We start from the raw sequence: 14,384 nt of genomic DNA on the forward strand, positions 1-14,384 counted from the left end.
TATCTTGACTAGTGACCAGTCAATAAAAAATAAGATTACTGATAGACCGCATTTTGTTTATAAAGCAGGAAACAATCTGAAAAGAATTATAGAAATTAAATCAAATTATCAACAAACTATGAAGGTACAGAAAACAGGTACCAAAAAATGTGGTCAATGTAATTTTTGTAAATATATTCTGGATACACCTAATATTACCCTCAAGAATTGTCTAAAAAGTAAGATCTGGTTCTCCAATGGCAATTGTTTGACTAAACATATAATATATTTGGGTGTTTGCCAAACTTGTATGAGCTATTATGTGGGGAAGACCGATCGTTGTTTAAAGAATAGAATCTATGACCACACATACTGCATGAGGAAGTGTGATGTCAACAATGCGTTGTCAAGACACCTTATCAATAGTCCGCAGTGTAAGGTGTTTAAATTTGCTATTCTGGATGTGATTATCCCCAACCCACGAGGTGGTAACATTAAGGCAGTAGTGGGGGAGAGGGAGATCAGGTGGCAGATCAAGTTAGATGCAGCTACCCCCCCAGGCCTTAATGAGATGATCCCTACTAAACCCCTTGTTAGGGTCTAATGTAATTTGTAATATTCATCATTGTTCTATTTTGTCTCTTCCCTCATTGTACAAATATTTGTAGTATTCTATACTTTCATACTTTTTATTTCTGTACACATACATTCCTATCCAAGGTTTAACATCACTTGTAGTATTTATAAATTACTACTACACACAATAAGTAGTATCCCATACACATACATTTTCCCAACACATGTTTTTTCCTTTCATATATATTTTTTCAAAAGTGTTAGGATATTTTAGAATCAACAGAGAGTTTATTTATTATTTTTAATGTTGGAATACTGTATAGTCAGGTTTTATATTTTATACAGGCACTTTATATTTGTGCAATTGATTGTATTTGCAATATTTTTAAGTGCATAGAGATTATATATAGATTTTTATTTTAAGTATGCATTCCAATATGTGCAAGTTTTTAGGTTGTCAGTTTAAGCTTGTTATATTAACTTAATGTTAAGGACGTAATTGATTAATTGCTACTATGGGCTGGTTTTCAGTGTGCTTTTTTGTATATAAGCTAATGAATTTTATTATACGCTGTTCTGATGAAGACAGTCTTGTACTGTGGAAAGCGCTTAACCATTGTTTTTGTTTTTATTAATAAATCAAGTTGTTAGAGCATAGTTTCCTGACTCCTGGTGATTTCGCTACTACTGGTTGGTGATTTATTGACTTTGTTGATCACCGGGATACACCTGTTTCATTCATAGAAATTAGTTAAATTAGCTGTATTTACCTAGGAGCTTTTCTCCCCGGGCCTCTACTGAAAATGGACATGTATCCAGTTAGACTAGCCCGGTAAACAAATGTAAAATAAAATAAATAATAAAATAAAATAAAATATGTCTGAGCAACTCATATGTCAAGTTTAACATGATACAATACACATATCAGTCTCCCACCACCATATCAGCTCCAACATAATGTTCACACTACGCTACTGGTATGTGTCCGGTATGTGTACCATTGGGCCATATATTGTATTGTACAATACCTTCTGCTATGTGGTTATAGACATACTCCCTGTGAGGACACTAGAGTTGCCGGTATGTGTACCATTGGGCCATATATTGTATTGTACAATACCTTCTGCTATGTGGTTATAGACATACTCCCTGTGGGGACACTAGAGTTGCAGGGCTGCTACAGGGTATTTCACCTGCATGCCATTGTCACTGTCACTATGTTTCCACATATGCATGTGGTAGGCCTGCTATGTGATTGCTACACATCTGCCATTCTGTAGTATTGGGGATATATATGCATGCTGTTGGACATGTTCTGGGATTGTGTGGATTATTACAGCCCACATATGTTCCATGACAGTTACACACCAGTATGTGTAGGGGTTATTTGCCAGCAGGAACACCACTCCAACCTAATGTGCACATGTTGCCAGTCCACATCACATCCATGGCCCACCATGGAACCTCATTTTCTACTGTTCCAGCACTACCTTCATGTGGAACCATCTCAGGGGATGGTGCCCCCCCCATGGAGCACACACAGACATGTGTCTGTCACCCAAGTAGGTCACAGGTATTGGGCATAGGGAGGTCCACAGTGACATGGGGTATGTGCTACATAACCTGGAGGCATTCAGTACACATAAACAAAGTTTGAAATGCATGTCCCTCCTGCTCAGCACACAGCCCAGGCACCTTTATGTCCATGTAGATGCTGTTGTGACTGTCCATGGGTGGCCACCATGTTTCCTTTGTTCCCATGTAGGCGCTCAATGGCCTCCACATTCCAAATGTAACTACCCGTTCACAGTGTTTAACCACCACATGTGCCGTATACCAGCCCTGTATGCTGTTTTGCTTGTCACCCAACCAGACCTACATACCAATATGTACCTAAAACCCTTCACCAACATATATGCCCCACCATCCCATACAATTGCAATGTGTTCCCAACATGGGTTACACACCTCACTCCAAACTCCATCTTGCAGCCATGTACTGGTGTGTAGGTATGTTGTGTATTGATGCGTGATGTTCTCTCACACATGTCATGGCAGGAAAAATGTATTCACATGTGTATTTATATATATATATATATATATATATATCTATATAATATATATATATATATATATATATATATATATATATATATTTTTTTTATGTCTCTCTCTCTCTCTCTCTCTCTCTCTCTATATATATATATATATATATATATATATAGCTATATATCTATCTATCTATCTATCTATCTCTCTCTCTGTATATATATATATATATATATATATATATATATATATATATATATATATATATATATATATCGACATGCACACACACATATATCTGTATATCTGTCTGTATATATATATATATATATATATATATATATATATATATATATATATATATATATATATATATATATATATATATATATATATATATGGTTGGGAGGGTGGCCTAATGGTTAAGGTGCTTGCCTTACAAACACAAGGTGCAGGGTTTGAGTCTCACAAGGGATAACTGGCTAGGCTTAAAATGGCTCGCAAGGGCAGTTAGCTTAGTACTAATCTATGACCCTATATATATTTATATATATATATATATATATATTTTTTTTTATGGGTCTACTTTAAACGCAAGTTTGCCGACACGCAAAACACCGAGACCAAACAACCGAAAACACACAATACCGACAACTCACAAAACCAAACACCATTACACCGACACACAAAACGTAAGCTACACATTACACACAATTACATATCCACTAACCTTAACCCAAACCCTAACCCTAAGGTCTGACACTACCGCACACTTACCCTACCCGCACCCTAACCCTAACTCACTTAACCCACCCCTAAACCTAAAGTCCATCACTATCGCAGACTTACCCTACCTGCACCCTAACCCTAACTCACTTAACCCACCCTAAAACATAAAGCCCGTCACTATCGCACACTCACCCTACCCACACCTTAACCCTAACTCACTTAACCCGCCCCTAAACTACACTCCGTCACTATCACACACTTACCTTACCCAAACCCTAAGTCTGACACTACCGCACACTCACCTTTCCCGCACCCTAACCCTAAATCCCTCACTATCGCACACTTACCTGTCCGCTCCCTATCCCTAAATCCCTCACTATCGCACACTTACCGAGTCACCCTCACACGATCCTCATGTCGGTCTTTCGGCTGTCGGGATTTCACCTTGTCGATCACCTTCGTTTTCGGTCATTTGGTCTCGGTCTTCTGCATGTCAGCGAAGTGTTATCTCGGTCAACTCAAGTAGACCCATATATATAAATAAATATATATATATATATATATATATATATATATATATATACATATATACATATGTGCATATATGTGTAGATATTTTGTGTTGTTTATATACCTATATAAATGTATAACTGTCTGAGATTCTGTACACATACACAGCTGTGAATATGTATCACACATATGGGTATCTGTATGTGGGGTGCGTACAAACATCTGGACCACACTCATGTACCCTCTTTACTTCACAGTTGAACTGTTCTGCCTTGCTGCAACATAGACAGATGTCACATGTGAACACAGACTAACATTATGGGGTTATATAAGGTGACACCCTGTAGACAAGCATATTATACTGCTATGGCAGTGTGGGCATGCTATGCTACACTTTAACATGACTGTCCTGCAGGTGGTGGGGTCTCTCACCCATGTGTCTATCATGGCGGTATTAATACCCCCACCAGCCATTGGCCACAGTAATTTACAGAACGCAGATATCATGGGTAACATCCTTTCATTCACTGCTGGTCTGCACATTGGCAGGTATGTCCCACTGCCCACAGGGACTAATACTACTGTCCAGTGCCAGTTGTTGAGGACAATATCATTATAGGAACATGTATTGATGGCACATATACATCCTTTCACAGTATACATCCTATCATTCTATGCCATATACTACATTCCAGTAAATGCATATCTGTTTCACATACCTGTTATGTTGTTTCCATTGTAACACAACCCTGAGCTTTGTGAACTTTCTTGACATGATTCTCTCTCTCTCTCTCTCTCTCTCTCTCTCTCTCTCTCTCTCTCTCTCTCTCTCTCTCTCTCTCTCAGTCTCTCCAGTAGAGTGATTGAGCTAGTTTGAATAGATTGCAGCATGCTTTTGTTGATATTGCACATGATCAGGTGGTGGCCTCTGCACCAGTCAGTGTCCACCAGTTGCTAATTGCATGCAGCCTGCTGTGTAGTACTTCAGATAACGACTGTCATGGCAACCCTGTACTATAAATTGCTGCCTTCTGTGGGTGTTGTCCCTTCACCTTTACAGTATGGAAGACATCCTTCCTGTGTGTGGACATCAGTGTTACAAACAGCAGGTAGCAATACCTCTTACAGCAGAACCTGCAGACACAGGCCAAATCCACATTTGGGTAAGGTTCCAGACCTACAGACAGTGTGAGCAGTGCTGTGTGCAATGTATCTTGCTGTTTTTACAGGGTTTCTGTGTACATGGTACTTTTTCATGGAATGTTGTCTGTCTGCATAGCTCTCAACTGTGGGCCTATCCATATGATACCAGGGTGATTGGCTGTTAGGGTTTGTCTGTGCACCACACAAGTATTGTGTCAAATATATTTGTGGCATTCTGTCTGTTGAGTGCTAGCAGTACATGGCTACATCCATTTGTATTTCAATGTTGTATCCCTGCATAAGGGTATGCTGCAATGAATCCTGTAACACCAGCAATTTCCACGGTGTGTAACAGCAATAATGCAAATATGGCCCTATGTTCCTGCCTCTGTCCTCCACATTTATGCCAGTCTTTGTTCCACTGTGATACAGGAAGGGCTGTTAGGTAATGGCTTATCATTATTTACCACTAGCATTACTGCTATCATCCCAGTCATGTCATGGACTCCCACACCAACTATTGGGCTATGTCCATATATATGGGGGCAACAGCTGGTGAACACATTTGTGGCCTTGTACATTCCTGAGGTAATTGTGTGGTACACAATGTTCCTTGCCCTTGTACAGCCTTTTATGGGGGGGTTCTATGCCATTAACCTAGGCTATGGCACCTTTTCAGTGATATAACTGTTAAGATGAGGGTCATTTAGTGTGATAGTGAGGTGTTAGGTTAAGCAATGATATGTACAAGATACTGTGACATTAACACAAGTGCTACCTTTCCCCCTAGGGCTTGACTACAGGGTGTAATTGGAGGCTGCTGAACTACATCTGTATTTGTTGATTGTTATGTATCCTGAAGGCAAATCCTGTTCCTACTGTTGTACTAATTGAAGGCCTTGGCCTACACAGCATAGTATGGTATATATACATATTGCTTGCATCTACTGTTTTGTCTGGGCCTTGCATTTAAGACTGATTACATATTTCAAACCTTATGTGGTGTCAGTACATTATTGTAGAGTACAGGAATAAAGGTTATCTATGTATGCATACCTGTGTGCCGTGTCACGTCCTTTGATTTGTGGGTGGGCATATGTTTAAACTCAGTATTCTCATTTGTTGGAATGGTTGCCACACTAATAACAAATATAAACCAGCAATTGAGCTCCAAGAAGCAACCGGAACAACACTGAGCAACACGAGTTTTTACCTAGGTTTCGTCTTTAATCCGACTTCATCAGAACACAAGTTAAGAATGATAAAAAAGTCCTTATATACTCCTTAAAAATTACATCATCATCAATCAACTGAAAATTGCTTAATACAATGGTTAACACCCCTAAGTTAAAATTAAAAGGCCAGCATACAACAGAAGGAAAACATAACTAGACACTATTACAAACACCAATATATCTTGTCTTCCCTAATATCAGTGTATTATGTATACAATTCCATTTTATTAACACTTGACAGTTGAATAAAAAACAGGTACTACATTACCCCAATATATTTTTTAACTTTAAAATAGGCATTATAGAAATGCAATCATTAATTCCAGGAAATTCCTGTGCATTGGATAACAGCTGCCATCTCATCTCAGCTATATCCAAATGCACATCTAATTTCCTACCTAATTTATCCATTGTGATTTGTTGTAAAACACTAAACATAAATTGATGCCCACTATTACTGTCTATGTGCCTATACAAGGCATTGGTCTTCTTTCTTAGCCTTATGTCTGACTGATGTTCTATAATACGGTCCCTTAATGCCCTGCAGGTCTTTCCTATATAAAAAGCAGGACATTGTGTACAGGTAGCCACATAAACAACATTTGTTGAATAACAATCAAAGTGGGCATCTACTTTAACATTTATTCCAGCTAATGTGAATCGAGCCCCCGTAACTTTAATTAAGTGACATACACTACATCTACCACATTTATAATTACCTTTGTTCCTACCAGTAAATGTTTGTGTGGTATCACTTTTCTCCAATAGTTGTTTAAAGGAAACTCCTTTCCTATATACACACTTAGGCGCTCCCCCTAACTTTCGACTAACCATATGGTCTATTCTAAGAATTTTCCAATTATTGACAATAATGTCAACTACGAAGGGAGCGTCAAATGAAAAAGTAGTTATAAAATATAATGCTTGCTCACTATCAAACAGTTGGTCACTCCCATCATTGCCGAGGCTAATTTCTCGCATGGTTACTGTACTACCCCTGACGTTGTGTTGTCTAAATCCCTGCTTTTCACTTAAAAGAGCCCAATAGACACCCTTAGTCCTTTTGAGTTTAACTTCATTAGCTACACTATCACATAATGCTAATGGGTATCCTCTCCTTATAAACATTGACTTGATTAATTCGAGTTCCTTAATAAAGTCATGTTCCAAAGTTGTCATTCTCGCTGCCCTGACCATCTGCCCTTTAACTATTGCCTTTTTCTGATGGTCAGGGTGACTACTTGTGTAACTCAAGTATGAGTTGGAGAACGTACTTTTTCTATGTATAGTCGATACCAATATCAAATCAACTGGATTCAGAACCAAATGTACATCCAAATAATCGATTTCTGTCCTATTCATATTATAAGTAAATTTGAGGAATCCCACAGATTCATTAATAAATTCAATCAGTTCTATAAAATTGTCACTCCCGCCTTCCCACAAAATAAACAAATCATCCAGGAAGCGGGTGTAAAAGGTTATATTAGTCATAAATCTACTAGTAAAAAGAAATTCCTGCTCCCAAAACGCCATTACATAATTGGCGTATGCGGGGGCGCACGCCGCCCCCATCGCCACTCCGGTTTTCTGCTTGTAATAGACCCCATCAAAATAAATAAAATTATTTGATAATACTATTTCTATAAGCACCACCATCAAATTTATTCTATCTTGATCAAATAATCCAGTTTTCAATAATTGCTTCTCCAACCATTCTAGCCCTATTGCTGTAGGAATCACAGAAAACAAATTTATTACATCTATAGTTACCATGATGGTGTCTTTCGTGAGTTTAACACTATTTAATCTTTCCAAAAAGGACCAAGAATCCTTAGAAATATAACTAAATACTTTTAAACCTTTTTGTAATTCGGAATCCAAGAATTTACTTATAAAATAAGTCTTGCTGCGTTTTCCGTCGACTATTGGTCTGAATGCCAGATTGTTCAATCCCTTAAGGATCTTTGGTACTCCAAATATCCGACTCACAACCGGATGATCATTAACCAGGTACCTAAACTCTTCCTCATTAATATGCCCCTGCCATAGGAGATCCTCAATGTTCAAAGTAACTTTCCTAAAGGCCATATTCAGCTCATTAAGACTAACTTCTTCATATGTATCCGTGGCTAATAACCACTTGATGCTGTTTATATAATCCATTCTATCAATCAGCACCAATCCATTACCTTTGTCAGGCTTCATTATTCTTATTAAAGGGTCATTTATTAAGCTATCCAATAGTTCATGCTCAGTAGCGGTCAGGTTATCATTTGAATTGAATATTTTTCTAGATTGAGAATTTGCTGCCAACCTATAATGTTCCCTCATGTCCCATTCGCATATTTTCTCATATGCATTAGTTACACTATTAGCCGGGGGCATATACCTGCTTGGCTTTTTCAGGGGCAATCCACCCGGGTTATGCCCAACCCTTTCAAACAACAATCTTAAATTCATCTTTCTTACCAACATTTTTAAGTCAACCAAGGTGTTGGTTAGGCTCCCCCGAGCTAATGGGACAAATGTTAAGCCCTTTGCCAGTAAATCAGCATGCTGCTCACCAATAACCTTAGTGGAATAATTATATATTTTAAAATCCTTATAAGTGTTAACTATAATATCAGGGTTACTAGGTCCATTATGCATCATTAATGCAGGATTACCTTGCAAAACTTGAATAAATATGGCCTTTAGGAAAGTTACTTTGAACATTGAGGATCTCCTATGGCAGGGGCATATTAATGAGGAAGAGTTTAGGTACCTGGTTAATGATCATCCGGTTGTGAGTCGGATATTTGGAGTACCAAAGATCCATAAGGGATTGAACAATCTGGCATTCAGACCAATAGTCGACGGAAAACGCAGCAAGACTTATTTTATAAGTAAATTCTTGGATTCCGAATTACAAAAAGGTTTAAAAGTATTTAGTTATATTTCTAAGGATTCTTGGTCCTTTTTGGAAAGATTAAATAGTGTTAAACTCACGAAAGACACCATCATGGAATGCTTGCATTCTGTTTAACAGCATATTAAAACTTCAAAAGAGACCACAGCTCTCTCTGTTCTGAGTCAGGCAGAAATAAGAACTGATTAATTAAGGATTCATTCATAAGACAGAAAAGGTCACTTAAGGTTAATCACTTGTTAACAGAGGGGGTGGAGCTAGGAACTAAAATTTCTATTTAAGGAGTAAACTAAAACATTTCAGAGCTTTACCAGAAAGGCTCATCCAGATTCTGCTACACTTTGCTGTGAAGGAAAGGTTAGTTTGCTGTTATTTTTTGTATTTCTGTATTGCCTTTCTATATTTTGAATACTGTAGTTTGTTTTCTTTACCTTGTGTTTTGCTTGCATTCTGTTTAACAGCATATTAAAACTTCAAAAGAGACCACAGCTCTCTCTGTTCTGAGTCAGGCAGAATTTTCCTCTCCCTCCCACCCATTTAAGTTGTCTTGTTAATTACCACTGTCTTTCTAGTTGCCCGCCTCTTATGTTAATCTGACCATATATCTCATTTCTCTCTACTTTCACTGGCTTATGTGAGTAATCACAAAACCATCACTTTTGAAATCCCACCCCTTCAATTATTTAAATTTATTGGCCATCCTACAGTATTTCATAGTACCAAAATACAAAAGTAACCACCCCTTTCAGTCCATCTTGCTGTTTTAAAATAGTAACTCTCCACTAAACCTTAACTTTTAAACAGGTAAAACTCAAGTTACCTACTTTCATATCTAACTTCTCTAGTGCACACTGCAGAGTGCATTCTTTTCAATCTTACCTTTAAGCATCCCTGTTACTAGCACTTTCTCTAATACCTAAAAGATCATCTCTACTTGACTCCAAGTAGACTTTTATCTATCTGTTAAACCTAGCACTTGCTCCTACAGTACTTATTACCTTGATACGGCACTCTTATAGATAGCACCCCAAAAGGCAAAGCCCATTTCTCGGTCACTCACGTCCGCCGGAATCTCTTTTAAAGTTTTTTTGTCTAGTCCTTCTAGCATGTCGAGGAATCAGTTGCTAGTGTCCTCTCCTGCTCAGCTGGTGAACCTGGGAATATTGAGGCAATGTTACAATTGCCTCATGTACACAGAACAATCCTCTCCTCCTCCCACAAAACACAAATACATGGGAGAGATGCAACTATACGGCCAAACTGGAGGCTGAGCTCTCTCAACATAGGACTGGCAAGACCAGTCAGGAGGAGAAGGTTACCACACACACTATAGACCCAGTCTCACATAGTACCATCACAACCTCAAATCATACACATAAACACACAAAGACATACTCGTGGCTCTGATCAAAATCTACCAAAACAGCAGAGGCCACCAAAGCAGACACCCAAACAACCACCACCTCAGAACACAACACCTGCAACACATAGACCTCACAGTCAGAGTGTCAAACAGTCACAGCCCTTAAGGCCAAACACAATGCCAGACACACTAGTCATTGGTGACTCCATAGTCAGACACACTGACGTCCCGCCACCAGACTGAGTAAGGAGAAGGTCACAGTAAGCTGCCTGTCGGGCTAGAATCCGCCACATAACACAAGCACTCAGGTCTCTCAACAGCAGGTACAAATATGACTCAGTCATTGTCCACGCTGGTGTAAACGACCTGAGGCGTACCTCCTTGGACTACATGAAAAGAGACATTGAGGAGCTCTCTGATTATGTAGCCCAGGCAGGTATGACCCTGACCTTGAGCAGTATCCTACCTTCACCAAGAATGATGCCACAATACAGAGATAAGATGATCAGCTTTAACAATTGGCTTAAACTCTGGTGTCATTCAAAGGGGATCCAATGTCTGTCTGCCTGGGATGACATGCTGGACAAGCCACGCTGCTTCGCAAGGGACGGCTTGCACCTGGCACCCCTGGGATTCCGGATATTGGCAAAGGCTCATGCCACCCCCATAGTGCCGATTTTAGGCAAGGCTCAAATTCTAAACCTACCACCCTAGAACACAAAAAGGAAAAAACTAAGGGTAATGCTGCTCAATGCCAGAAGTCTAAATCTCAAAATGCACGCACTCGAGGCCCTTCTCAGTATGGAGAACATCGATGTCTGTGCAGTGACAGAAACCTGGTCCAAGGCTCCTGAGAGCACCCCAGCACTATCAGGTTTTACCTCTTATCATGCGTTCCGCCCCAAAATCCGGACAATACCAAGAAAGGAGGGGGTATCCATATTCATCAAAGACACCCACACCTCAAGACTGGTGGCAACGACGATGCATCGGAGACCATCCAGGTGCAATTAACCATAGGCAAGACTGCTCTGCAAATTGTAGCATGTTACAGGCCACCCTCACAAACTCAGGAACCTCACATGGCCTTCCTGAAAACACTAGAGGGATAAATGTATCACCAAACACCATCATACTAGGTGACTTCAATTACCCTAATATAGACTGGGAACACTACTCAAGCCCAAACACCCTAGCCCAAAAGTTCCTGGAATTCATAAACTCAAATGCCATGGAACAACTAGTCACCATCCCCACAAGAGGAGAAAACATACTTGATCTCATCATCACGAACATGGGAGCACAATGTTCAACACCGAAGTATACCCCTCACTGGTGAGATCAGATCACAAACTAATCTCGCTGGAGGTCCTCATCCCACCCCCACCTGAAATAAAAAGACCACAGTAAAGAACTTCTCAAAGCCGACTTCACACTTCTAAAGACTAGTGTGGTCTCCTTTAAGGCCCCGAGCCGACGGAAAACAGTACTCAAGCCGCTGAATCACTTACAAATGCCTTCTACCAGCACCTGCAGGACTGCATGGATAAGGCAATCCCAAGCAAAACAAAGACTCTTTGTACCAAAGGCAAGCGTCCACTCTGGTGGACCCCAGCCATAAACAAACTCTACAACAAAAGGAGGAAGCTACTACAAGATAGAGCAAAATCCTTAAAAGGTAAGACACCCTTGATCACTATAAGTAAAAACTAAGAGCTCTCATAAAATCATCCAAAGCAAATTCTGAGAGAAAAATAGCTAAAGACTCAAAAGACAATCATAAGGCCTTCTTTAGCTATGTTAGAAACCTGGGAGGAAACTCCCAGATATGCTCAGAACTAGTTCAAAATGATGTGAAGATTACTGATCCTACAGACATTGCCAACATACTGGCTGACAGGTTCAGTGCAAACTTCTCCCCAAAGGAGAGATATCTATACCAAGCGATTGCAGCCCCCAAACATCTCCAACGCCCAAGTGAGAACTGCTCTCTCCAAAGCAAAAACACAGCATCCATGGGACCTGATGGTGTCCCCGGCTGTGTGCTCCACGAACTCAATGAGGAATTAAACCCACAGCTAGGACAGCTGTTTAATCATAGTCTTACCTCTGGATACGTACCCAGGAGTGGCGCACTGCAACTGTGGTCCCACTTCACAAAGGCGGTGCCTCCACCGACCCTGGAAATTACCGGCCCATTAGCTTGACAAGCCTTATCTGCAAAGCCATGGAGAGGATCATAATGGACCTCATAAATAAAGACATAGGGAATTTGCAGACTTTGGATCCATCCCAGTTTGGCTTTGTCAAAGGCAGATCATGCCTTCTAAACTTGGTTGACTTTTCGAAACAGTCACCAAAGCCATTGATGAGGGAAAGGCAGTCCATACAGCCTACCTTGATCTGGCAAAGGCCTTTGATACAATACCCCACTCGGGTATCACTGAAAAACTCATCAGCTTAAATGTTAACCCATACATCACAAGATGGGTTGCAAACTGGCTGAGTGACAGAACCCACAGGGTCAGAGTTGCTGGCGCCATGTCAGACTCAAAGCCTGTCACAAGTGGTGTACCACAGGGCTCAGTCCTGGGCCCACTCTTGTTTGGCATCTACTTTTCCGAAGTACAAGCAAACACAGGAGGGTTATGGCTGACAAAGTTTGCAGATGACTGCAAACTGGGCCATAGTAGAAAACACATCTGACACAGATATCCTTCAGAAGGGTCTCACAGAAACGGATAACTGGTGCCAGAGCCATGGCCTAAAGTTAAATGCCAAAAAATGCATAGTCATACCTTTCGGGAAAAACAAGGTTACCCCTAGCTACCAAATAGGTGGCAATCCACTGAGTACAGAAGAAGTTATCAGGGACCTGGGGACCCAGGTTGATAGTAGTCTGTCATTCGACACCCATGATATATATATATATAGCTATATGGATATGGATATGGCTATCTGTCTTTCCTATCCACTCTCTCTGTGTATATATGTCTATGTATATATATATATATATATATATATATATATCTGCTCAGGACATTGCACACATGTCTGTATGTCTGTCTTGACATATGTATATGTGCTGTATGTGTATATGCATGTATGTATATATATATATGCAGCATGTATGTCATGTATGTATGTATATATGTGTATATGTGGTTGGGATGACCCTAGTGGTTAAAGGTGCTTGCCTAGGCTTACAAGGTGCAGGGGTTTGAGGTCTCATAGGGATAACTGGCTGAGGCTTAAATGTGACAGTTAACTTGAGTATAATCTATGACCTATGACCCTATATATATATATATATATATATATATATATATATATCTCATATATATATATAAAATCTATATATATCTAAATATATATATATATATATATGTATATATATATATGTATATATATGTATGGATCTAGAAATGCCAGTTTGGAGCCAGCAAAGGCAGGACCAAACAACTAGAAACACACAATGCCGACCAGCTGCAGAGCCAGACACCATTACCGTGCACAAGCGTGGCTGCACATTACACACAATTACATCACTCGCCTTAGCCTTAGAGCCAACCCTAGGTCCGACCACTACGCACACTTACCCTACCGCACTTTTAACCCTAACTCACTTAACCCACCCCTAAACCCTAAAGTCCTGTCCCACTATATACAGACTTACCCTACCTGCACCTAACCCTAACTCACTTAACCCACCCCTAAAACATAAAAGCCCGTCACTGTCGCACTTTTACTCACCCACCGCACCTGCCTAGCCCTAACTCACTTAACCCGCCCTAAGCTACACTCCGTCACTATCACACACTTACACTTACCCAAACCTAAGTCTGACACTACCCGCACACTCACCTTTTCCCGCACCTAACCTAAATCCC

The sequence above is a fragment of the Protopterus annectens genome, chromosome 3.part0 (genome assembly GCF_019279795.1).
Source record: "Protopterus annectens isolate FY-2018-M chromosome 3.part0, PAN1.0, whole genome shotgun sequence".
Classification (NCBI taxonomy): domain Eukaryota; kingdom Metazoa; phylum Chordata; order Ceratodontiformes; family Protopteridae; genus Protopterus; species Protopterus annectens.